Here is a 12,321-nt window from a genome sequence, read left to right as displayed (position 1 = left end):
AACGGCCGTTTAATGGCCGTTTTAAGGGTTTTCATAACAGAACATTATAATGGCTCTTTTAAACGGAAGAACTTTATAGTGTGAAAGCAGCCTTACACTGAGGTGTTAAGTATTGCATGGGTTAACTTTTTCCATGCTGCCTCTACTAGTGAACAATGTAAAAATGTGAAAAGGAACTTCCTTCTGCCCTAAAAAAAACTCTAGCATGTTCTGCCCTAGAAGCATCTAGGGGGCTGGAACCAGTCTAGACTAGTTAGTCTAGTCCAGGCAAGACCAGGGAAGGAGAAGGAGCTGTGTAGGTCTAGTCTAGTGTGTGTCCTTGCCAGCAAGCCTGCTGTGCAGTTTGTTAGGTAGCCCTGGAGAATGTCGGTGGATACACCGTTTAGACACGGTGTCCCCCCAAAGGGCTCAGTGAACAGCTTAACTTTGGCTGTTTTTTTATGAGGGGTAGGTTACCCTTGTTGACCATGTAGGTAGTCAGGGAAGGCCATAGTTGGCCTGGAGGAGGTAGTGGTCACCTATTTTCTTTTTAGGTAGACCTTTATAGTTAACAACAGGAGGTTCCAGAGCAGGACCGTCCTTTTTAGGGCGGCCACCCCTCCTAGGATATAGGGTGTCTAAAGGATATAGCCTTATTTACCCGGAAATTAAGACGGCATAAGTTCTTTCAAATGCGCAATAGACGGGAGGGTTCCAATTTGGGCATCTCTGCAGAAGAATATGTAACAACAAATGAATTAGTCTCTTTACTGAGTGAAAATGAACGCCCTTTGGGACAGGGTCCCTTTACAGACCTTAAACCAACCAGCAAAAGCTTCCCACCTATAGGAGACACCTCATACATAGAGATGTATTTTCTGAACTTGTACTCAAGGATCTGAGATCTCTCTCGGATTCGGGTTGTGGTGAAAGCTTGAGGCTGAGGGACAATCTCTCATTTAGAGAAAGGCAGTCTCTTGTACAACTGCAAAACAATGATCAAATTATTATTAAATCCTCAGATAAGGGAGGAAATATAGTGTTAATGGATAGAACTAAGTACACCCGGATGTGCAAGAGACTGCTAGACGACCGTGAGACATATAAGATTCTCCCGAGTGATCCCACCTATGATTATTCTAAGGAACTCACTGCTATACTTTCAAACGCATTGGAAAAAAATCGAATTAGTCGAAATGAGTTTGAATTCATGAAACCCACTACGCCAAGGATTCCAACATTTTACGCCTTGCCAAAAATACATAAGGGCCTGACACCATTGAAGGGCTGACCGATTGTATCTGGTATTGGTGGCATGGCGCAGAATGTTGGAATCTATTTGGAAAAAATCCTCAGACAGTTTGTGTTCACCTTGCCATCATACTTACGTGACACAATTGACTTACTCCAAAGGATTGAGGGTATATGTCTTAATTAAAACATCATTCTTGACAGCATTGATGTGGAAGCGTTGTATTAATCAATTAGACATCGAGTAGGCTTACAAGCAGTTGAGTATTTCCTCAGAACAAGAGGTACCTCCTTCTATGAGCATAATCATTTGGTATTACAACTACTAGAGTTTGTGTTAACGAAGAATTACTTTCTCTTTAACGGTCGCGTTTTCCACCAGCTCAGGGGGACTGCAATGGGGTCCCCCTGTGCCCCCAGCTATGCAAACCTCACCCTGGGCTGGTGGGAGGCAACGCACCTGTTCTCAGATGAGAGAGAATTCATCAGTGAAAAGGCACTCATCTGGTTACGGTTTATAGATGATGTGTTTGTGGTCTGGAATGAAACTAGAAATTAATTTGAACAATTGGTCGGATCCATTAACGCAAACACTTTAGGTCTTTTTTTCACCTTTGAAAAAAACGAAACACAACTTAATTTTCTTGATGTGAAAGTCTACAGAGATGCCAGTGATATCTTACAGAGTACAATTTACCGTAAAAACACTGTGATGAACATCCTCCTGAGGTGGGAGAGCTGCCACCCGGGCCCCCTGAAAAGGGGGATCCCCAAGGGGCAGTATCTCCACCTCAGGAGGAACTGTTCGTCGCCAGAGGAGTTTAAAAGAGAAGCCAAGACAATGAAAACTTGTTTCAGAGACAGAGGGTATCCCAATTTTATTTTATCTAAGGTGTATCAAAATGCTATAAGAACACCAAGGAGTGATTTATTGATACCTAAAGCAGAGAGTACCAATCCTGGCTCCCAGGTTACACAAATTATTAGAACCTTTGATAAAATGTCTCCAATGGTTCGGAATATAATCAGCCATCACTGGGAAATTTAGAAAATGGACCCTGATCTTAAAGACATAATAGGGCCAACTCCACAAATTACGTATAGACGTGGGCGAAGCTTAGGGGATCTCCTGGTTCAAAGCCATTTGCAGCCTGAAAGCAATATGGCATCAACCTGGCTTGATAGAGCAAATACCATACGAGAATGCCACAGGAACGGCCAGTACCATACCAGAACCCTCCTATTCAAATAAGACATTTTATCAATTGTTCCACAAAATCAGTAATTTACATTGCTAAATGTCCCTGCCCACTGTTGTATGTTGGGAAAACGATTAGAGAATTAAGAAAGAGGATGCTTGAGCATGTGGGGGATATTCGCAATAGGAGAGACACCTCATTGGCAGCTCATGTCATTCAACATCATGATGGAAATCCCTCAACCATCCAATTCATGGGTATAGATAGATTGCTACCCTCTCTAAGGGGTGGTAATCTTGATAAGCTTCATCTACAAAGAAAATGTAGGTGGATACACCGTTTAGACACGGTGTCCCCAAAGGACTCAATGAACAGCTTAACTTTGGCTGTTTTTTTTATGAGAGGTAGGTTACCCTGGGTGACCATGTAGGTAGTTAGGGAAGGCCATAGTTGGCCTGGAGGAGGTAGTGGTCACCTATTTTCTTTTTAGGTAGACCTTTATAGTTAACAACAGGAGGTTCCAGAGAGGGACCGCCCTTTTTAGGGCGGCCACCCCGTCTAGGATATAGGGTGTCTATACACTAGGGATATAATAGGGACAGTGTAGAACTCCTTAGGGCCCCGCATTTATCCCTTGCCATCCTATAACTAGGGATTCCTTATTCCTCCCCCTCCCATTATCCATTCCCCCCCTTCTACCCCTCTACATTTGGGAGCTTTTTGTCTCTCCCTTTCTTAGGCCCCTCCCTCAGGCTCGGCACCCCGCCTCTAATTCCCAACATGTAACTGTTAAGCAACTAAAGGTGTTATATAATCCAATACTATGGTGACCTCTGTCTCTGTCATCATTACCAATAATAGCTGTTTGTCTAGGGAATCCATCTGTCCGGGTCTTCCTCTCTTGAATAATCATCAAAATTCACTATTATATACATACTGGTATGTTTCTGTAAGTCAGCCATCAAAGAGACATCAATGCGTATATAAATGAGCTTTTAAACTAAGTTTCTATTACTATACATCACGTTCTGCTAAAATCAGCGATCGGATATGATTTCAGGTGCGGCCGTACATGTAAACAAACATTAAGCACGGCCCCAGAGGTGCGTCATGGAGGCGTGCGCAGCTGCATGCTTATTTCCGGTCGCTGACAGGAAGTGATGTCAGATGCCGACACCTCGCTACACAGAGTGAGTAGAGCTGCGCGACCTGCAGCTCTCTGCGCTACAGCAGGTTGTGCGCGACCCGTGTACAGTCATAGGAAACAGTGAGTAATGACAGGGAGCAATTACTTGTTCCCCAACTTTCTCTTTTAGGTGATTACTGACAGGGTCTTTTTGTACTTGTTTTTTCCTAGGTGGACCAAATCGGTATTCCAGGACTCTTGATGATTCCTTAGGGAGAGAGCTGTGTTTTTTCTTTTCAGGCGACCTGCACCTTTTTTCCTTACAGGATTAATAGGGATAGCCTGTTTACATCAGCTCTGCCCTGTTACATAGTTACATAGTTACATAGTTACATAGTTAGTACGGTCGAAAAAAGACAAATGTCCATCAAGTTCAACCAGGGAATTAAGGGGTAGGGGTGTGGCGCGATATTGGGGAAGGGATGAGATTTTATATTTCTTAATAAGCATTAATGTTATTTTGTTCCAGGAATGTATCTAATCCTGTTTTAAAGCTGTTAATTGTTCCTGCTGTGACCAGTTCCTGAGGTAGACCGTTCCATAAATTCACAGTCCTCACGGTAAAGAAGGCGTGTCGCCCCTTGAGACTAAACTTTTTCTTCTCCAGACGGAGGGAGTGCCCCCTCGTCCTTTGGGGGGGTTTAACCTGGAACAGTTTTTCTCCATATTTTTTGTATGGGCCATTAATATACTTATATACGTTTATCATATCCCCCCTTAAACGTCTCTTCTCAAGACTAAACAATTGTAACTCCTTTAATCGCTCCTCATAGCTAAGATGTTCCATGCCCCATATTAGTTTAGTCGCGCATCTCTGGACCCTTTCCAACTCCGCAGTGTCCCTTTTATGGACAGGTGCCCAAAACTGAACAGCATATTCCAGGTAAGGCCGTACCAATGATTTATAAAGGGGGAGTATTATGTCCCTGTCCCTTGAGTCCATGCCTCTTTTGATACATGACAATATCCTGCTGGCTTTGGAAGCAGCAGCCTGACATTGCATGCTATTCTGTAGTCTGTGATCTACAAGTACACCCAGATCCTTCTCTACCAGTGACTCTCTGCCAGTTTAATCCCCTCTAAGACATACGACGCATGCATGTTCTTTGTACCCAGATGCATAACTTTACATTTATCCACATTGAACCTCATTTGCCAAGTGGATGTCCAGACACTTAGTCTATCCAAGTCATCTTGTAACTTATGCACATCCTCTATAGACTGTACTGTGCTACAAAGCTTGGTGTCATCTGCAAAGATAGAAACAGAGCTGTTAATACCATCCTCTATATCATTGATAAATAAATTAAACAACAGCGGTCCCAGTACTGAACCTTGGGGTACACCACTAATAACCGGGGACCAATCAGAGTACAAATCATTGACCACCACTCTCTGGGTACGATCCATGAGCCAGTGTTCAATCCAGTTACAAACTAAAATTTCCAAACCCAAAGACCTTAACTTACCTGTCAGACGTCTATGAGGGACAGTATCAAACGCTTTAGAAAAATCCAGAAACACTATATCCACAGCCATTCCTCTGTCAAGGCTTCTACTCACCTCTTCATAAAAGCAAATTAGATTGGTTTGACAACTTCTATCCTTAGTAAACCCATGCTGGCTATCACTTATAATACAATTATCCCCTATGTATTCCTGTATGTAATCCTTTATAAGTCCTTCAAACAATTTACCCACAATGCACGTTAAACTTACCGGTCTATAGTTTCCTGGGGAAGACCTAGAGCCCTTTTTGAAGATTGGCACCACATTCGCCTTGCGCCAGTCCCTTGGCACAATACCAGACACTAGAGAATCTCTAAATATCATGAACAAGGGTACAGATATTACTGAACTTACCTCTCTAAGAACTCTTGGGTGTAGTCCATCTGGCCCTGGGGATTTGCTTACATTTACTTTACTTAACTTACCTTGTACCATCTCTACATGAAGCCAGTTCAGTACATTACATGATGTGTTACCAGCACTGACCTGGCCAATGTCAGCTCCTTCTTCCATAGTGTATACAGAACTAAAGAACCCATTCAGTAGCTCCGCCTTCTCTTGATCGCCTGTGACAACCTCCCCATTATCATTATTAAGGGGTCCTACATGCTCTGTCCTTGGTTTTTTTGCATTTATATATCTAAAAAAATATTTAGGATTAGTTTTGCTTTCTTTGGCCACCTGTCTCTCATTTTGAATTTTTGCTGTTTTTATTACATTTTTACAGATTTTATTAAGCTCCTTGTACTGTTTAAATGTTATAGCTGACCCATCAGATTTGTATTTTTTGAAGGCTATTTTTTTGTTGTTTATTGCTCTTTTAACATCATGTGTCAGCCATGTAGGATTCAGTTTTAATCGTTTATATTTGTTCCCCTTTGGTATATATTTAGCTGTATAGTTATTTAGAGTTGATTTAAAGATGTCCCATTTACCTTCTGTATCAGTATTTGACAACACCTCCCCCCAGTCTATGTCCTGTAGTGCAACCCTCAGCCCAGGGCTGTTTATATGGAATTTTAATATAATATGATAACTTTATGGTAGTCATTAAACCAATTATACTATCTCCCTGATTACACCAGTACAATAACTGGTAGAAACGCATCGGCGGTAATTTGGTGAATTTTTGGTGGGAACACCTGAACAAGAGGTGGACCTGACTGTGCTGGCTGGGCCAAGCAGAGCACATTTCTGACCACCTCATGCATGTCAGTGTATCCCTTGTTATCATTTCTTAGGTGATTGATATACACAAGTATACGCATTTCTTTCTCTTCATCATTTTATTAAGTATCTTAGAATTAAAAGCTATGTTTTATGAACACCCCAAGACACTTTTTTGGTGATCTTATGATTTTGTAGCCCTGGCTTTACCGGACAATCCCTAATAGACAAGCAAATAATAGAGCTATAATGTAATAAATTAAGTATATCAAGTATAAATACACATATGTATCAAAGCTCCATATAGTATACTAGCACTAATATATGAACTCCCACTAATATAACAAAAAACAAGAGCACACTGGAGTCATTTATGAAAAAAGTATCAATATTTTATTTAACAATAACAGAATAGTCACTCAGACCTAAAAGACAAAAATATGAAAAATGTGAGAGCACCTCAATTCCTAATCCTGTTAAAGTTGCTAGCCAAGTTGAATCAGCTTTGGGTCGGTAATGGTGAATCCACCTTAGGCTGCATTCACACCACGTTTTTGTAATACAGTTTAGGTTTTTGATGAAAAACGGATTCCTCAAAACCGGACTAAACTGTATCAAAATGTGTGTACAAATATTAACCCACGTAAATCATTCAGCAGGAATCCCGTGACAATGCCCTGAGACCCCCCCCCCCCCCCCCATGTCGGTGATTGTCGCAGAGTGAATTCAAGTGTGACCCAATCACCCGGAATTAGAAGTGATCGGCGGTGTACTATACACTGCCAATCACCTCCTGTAGCTAGGGGGAGGTGGAGATCCCGTCACCTCCCCAGGAGCGCTGCTATTGGTTGGACAAATAGCAGCTGGCAGAGAAGGGGTTAATGTCCCCTTCTCTCAGCTCTGCTAGCCCACCGAGTTAAGTCAGCGGGCAGAGCTGAGAGAAGGAGCAAGGGTGCAGGGTGAGTTTCCAATACAGGGACAGGTAGGAGTTAAAAAAAAATAAAAAATAAAGTAAAAAAACATGTTTCCCCTCCCCTGACCCCCTAATAGGTCCTCAAAGGTCCGCCGCAGATTTTTCAGCGCAACCCAACCTTCAGAGCATAGGGTTTGGGGTGGGCATATTTTTTAGTTTTGGCTATGCTCTGGGTTATCATTCTGGGAACATAACCTATTTTGTCATTTTACGGCTCACTGTACCCCACTTTAGTAACTTAGTGTACCCCATGTAATGCTCCTTGAGTGGGGTCCCGCTGTTCTGGCTCCATAGGTAGCTCTGAAAATGCTCAAGGCCCCTGACTGCGCTCGTGCTCTTCTGAGACCTGGTGTGCACCCGCAGAGCTGTTTACATCCCAATATGAGGTATGTCCTTACTCCAAAGAAATGTATTTACAAATTTTTTGTGACATTTTCTCCTATTATCAATTTTGAAAATGAAAAATTTGGGGTAACCCCAGCATTTTAGTGTAAAAAATTTAATTTTTCCTTTTCACATCCCACTTTAATGAACATTTATCAAACACCTGTAGGGTGTTAAAGGGGTACTCCGCCCCTAGACATCTTATCCCCTATCCAAAGGATAGGGGATAAGATGTCAGATCGCCGCGGTCCCGCTGCTGGGGACCCTCGTGATCGCCGCTGCGGCACCACGCTATCATTACTGCACAGAGCAAGTTTGCTCTGTGCGTAATAACGGGCAGAGCAGCGTGACATCATGGCTCCACCCCTCGAGACATCACAGCCCACCCCCTTAATGCAAGTCTATGGCAGGGGGTGTGATGACTGCCACATCCCCTCCCATAGACTTGTATTGAGGGGGCAGGCCGTGACGTCATGAGGGGCAGAGCCGTGTCATAACAATGCTCCGGCCTCTGCATTGCCTGTCATTACGCGCAGAGCGAACTCGCTATGTGCAGTAATGATAGCGTGGTGCCGCAGCGGTGATCCTGGGGGTCCCCAGCAGCGGGACCCCGGCGATCTGACATCTTATCCCCTATCCTTTGGATGGGGGATAAGATGTCTAGGGGCGGAGTACCCATTTAAGGCTCACTGTACTGCTTGTTACGTTCTTTGAGGGGTGTAGTTTTAGTGTGCCATGTGTTTTTTTTTTTTTTTTGCTGTTCTGGCACCATAGGGGCTTCCTAAATGTGACATGCCCCCCCAAAACCATTTCAGAAAAATTCACTCTCCAAAATCCCATTGTCGCTCCTTCTCTTCTGAGCCCTCTACCCGTCGAACACTTGACATACACATATGAGGTATTTCCTTACTCGAGAGAAATTGGGTTACAAATATTGGGGGGATTTCTCTTCTTTTACCCCTTGTAAAAATTCAAAAACTGGGTCTACATGAAAGGGTTAACACACTTACTGAATGTCATTTAGAATACTTTTGGGGTGCAGTTTTTATAATGGGGTCATTTCTGGGGTATTTCTAATATGAAGACCCTTCAAATCCACTTCAAAACTGAACTGGTCCCTGAAAAATTCAGATTAAGGGTGCATTCCCACGTGGCGTATTTTGCTGCGTATTTGGTGCTGCAAATACGCCGTGTGGGAATGTACCCTTAGAACATTGTGTGAAAAATTGGAAAATTGCTGCTATACTTTGAAGCCCTCTGATGTCTTCCAAAAGTAAAAACATGTCAACTTTATGATGCAAACATAAAGTAGACATATTGTATATGTGAATCAATATATAATTTATTTGGAATATCTATTTTCCTTACAAGCAGAGAGCTTTAGGCTAGGTTTCCACTTGGTTTTTTTTTCTGGCAGTTTTTGGATATCTGCCACTGCAGTTTTTGAGCCAAAGCCAGAAATGTATTCAAAAGGAATAGGACATATACAGGAAGGACATATACTCCTCCCTCATGGATCCACTTCTGAATTTGGCTCAAAAACTGCAGTGGCATATTTCCAAAAACTGCTAGAAAAAGAACCAAGTGGAAACCTAGCCTTAAAGTTCGAAAAAAGCAACATTTTCTGATTTTTGGGAATTTTTCAACAAGAAATTATGCAAGTATGGGCGAAAATTTACCACTATGTTAAAGTAGAATATATCACGAAAAAACTATCTCGGAATCAAATTCATAAGTAAAAGCATTCCAGAGTTATTAATGCTTAAAGTTACAGTGGTCAGATGTGCAAAAAACGCTCTGGTCCTTAATGTGAAATTGGGCTTAGTCCTTAAGGGGGTTATCATTCTGATAATACACTGTAACAAAAACCTCCTTATGCCCCTATCATCATGATAACACACTGAAAAAACTTACTACTGGGGTAACACACTGTAACAAACCTCCTCCTCATCTAAGCTCCTTACTACTGGGGTGACACACTGTAACAAACCTCCTCCTCGTGTTATCACCTTACTACTGGGGTGACACACTGTAACAAACCTCCTCCTCATGTTATCTCTAGTGCTGAGCGGCATAGGCTATATTCGAATTTGCGATATTTTGCGAATATATGGACGAATATTCGTCATATATTCGCTAAATTCACATATTCGTAATATTCACGTTTTTATCACATATACGAAAATTCGCATATGTAAAAATTTATGAACTTTATAGCAAGTATACCAGTGTAACTTGAAAGAAGCAGCAGAAGGAAGGGATCAATATTTGCGAATATTCGCCCGGCGGTCTCACACAGTAGTATTAGAGCCTTCTTTAGACCACACAAGCTGGAAGCAGAGAGGGGTGATCACTGTGATGTGTACTGTGAAAAAAATAATAAAATAAATAAAAAAGAATATTCGTAATTTCGAATATATAGTGCTATATTCGCTAATATTCACGAATTCACGAATATGCGATATTCGCGAATAAAATTTGAATTGCGAATATTCGCGAGCAACACTAGTTATCTCCTTACTACTGTGGTGACACACTGTAACAAATCTCCTGACCTCTCCTCCAGCTCAGTGCCACCTCCTACCAGGGCCGGTTTTAGGGGGGGGGCAACCTGGGCGATTTGCGCAAAATCGTGGTAAAATCACGGCAAAATTGCGTCAGACTACAGTAATGTGAGAGTGGCCCTGTGGGAGCCCGGGCTTCAGAGAGCCCACAGAGCAGAATAGGCACTCACACTGTATGGTAAAGGACGTTCCTGACGATGTCATCACAGGTCCTTTACCATACAGTGTACAAAGAGGAGGAGGTAATAGGGGAAAGCATGGGGGGAGGGTACTGTGAGGAAGGTGGGGACTGGGAGACCAGTACATGTGATGAGGGGCATATAAACTGTTTATAGGGGTAAAGTTAGAAATATATGGGGTATAGTTAGCAGTGTATGGCGAGCATAGGAAGCAGTGTATAATGGGAGAAGGGGGGCCAAAGGGAGCAGTATATGTGATAGGGGGCCATAGGGAGCAGTATATATGTGATAGGGGGCCATAGGGAGCAGTATATATGTGATAGGGGTCATAGGGAGCAGTATATATGTTATAGAAGGTCATAGGGAGCAGTATATATGTGAAATACGGGGTCATAAAGAACAGTTTATGTGAAATAGGGGGACTTATGGAGCAGTATATATGTGACATAGGGGTCATACAGAGCAGTATATGTGAGATAGGGGACATACGGAGCAGTATATGTGAGATATGGGGTCATACAGAAAAGTATATATGAGAGAGGGCCATGGGGAGCAATGTGCGGAGGGGGGAGAGTCTTTTGGTCCAGTCTGGGGTCTGTACACCAAAGGTCATCACCAATACACAGAATATCTGATCGGTGAAACTTGAACCCTGGGACCACCACCGATCATGAGAAGAGAGGTCCCTTGTCCCCCAAATGAATGGAGCAGCAGCACATGATCACCTGCTGCTCCATTTGTTCTCTATGGGACTTATAAACATTGCTGATCGCTGCACTCACATGTATGGAGACCCCATAGAGTATGAATGGAGTGACATGGGATCATGTGCTGCTGCTCCAATCACCCAGGGGTTCCATTGGTTGGATCCTACTGATTAGATTTTTACACTGTCCCCTAGGTATGCTGTAGACATGGCAATGGAGCAGCAGCAAGCACAGCATTAGCGAAGCAGGATTGCAGTGTAAAGGATGGGGGTTGTGTTACTATAGAATTTTGGGTAGACTGCAGAAGGGGCCACAGATGTCTTGGTATAGTCTTCAGTCATCAGGAAACATCATCATATTTGCCTGGGCTGGATGGAGAAGAGAACATATACAATCAGAGAAGACGTCCCCTGTGGTCACTGGATTTAATAGTCCTGTGTGCTGTGACTGCTTCTGATCAGGTGAGAGCTGTTCTAACATGGCCACAATAAAAGAGTGTTTTAGGGTCTGATTTATTTTAATGGTTGAAGCGCAACTGTCGCATAAAAATAAGTCAATAACCATCAGCACAGCCTACGAGCTGATTACTGGTATACTGCGGCCTACGAGACGAGCTGATCACTGGTATACTGCAGCCTACGAGACGAGCTGATCACTGGCTGATCACTGGTATACTGCAGCCTACGAGACGAGCTGATCACTGCTCTCATTTTTAAAAAGGCCTCTGATTGGTTGCTATGGGCAACTCTACCACTGATCCTCTACACAAGTTTTCATAAATCTCCCTATCATGCATTTGTGTTATGGCCTTCAGCTGAGATGCCGCACAATTCAACATGGTAATCTTTGGTCATGTGACCCATGGGCCCCATTTTTGATTTTGCCCAGGACCACAAAGATCCAATGTGTAGATAGGAGAAACTTCCAGACGGTCAACCATCATTGCAATACCAATCTGGGACGCCGGCAGGGATGCAGTGTAGCCGCATGTGCCGCCAGCTTGTTAACTTAATAAATGCGGATTGCAGTGGGTCTCAGCAGAATGACCTGCTGCGATCTGCACCTCAGATGTGTACATGTATATAGTGAGTGTATATATAATGTGTGATGTGTACATGTATATAGTCAGTGTATATATAATGTGTGATGTGTACATGTATATAGTCAGTGTATATATAACGTGATGTGTACATGTATATAGTGAGTGTGTATATATAATGTGT

The 12,321-nt window shown here is 42.7% G+C and overlaps 1 protein-coding gene across 3 annotated transcripts in view; it reads right to left on the bottom strand.

Annotated features, from left to right (window-relative positions):
• CPB2 (carboxypeptidase B2) overlaps positions 1 to 12,321 on the bottom strand; it is a 123,995-nt gene that overhangs the window by 108,621 nt on the left and 3,053 nt on the right. Inside the window, exon 2 of one of the 3 annotated variants that reach the window (XM_056555396.1) lies at positions 9,875 to 10,013. The exons of the other annotated variants lie outside the window; for them this stretch is intronic. The gene's annotated coding sequence lies outside the window, so the exon portion shown is untranslated. The remainder of the gene's footprint in view (positions 1 to 9,874; positions 10,014 to 12,321) is intronic. 3 annotated transcript variants of the gene reach the window in all.

This window comes from Hyla sarda, chromosome 2 (assembly GCF_029499605.1).
Source record: "Hyla sarda isolate aHylSar1 chromosome 2, aHylSar1.hap1, whole genome shotgun sequence".
NCBI classification, from domain to species: domain Eukaryota; kingdom Metazoa; phylum Chordata; class Amphibia; order Anura; family Hylidae; genus Hyla; species Hyla sarda.
The sequence above is the reverse complement of the archived record's forward strand: the minus strand, read 5'-3'. Positions and strand labels throughout refer to the sequence as shown.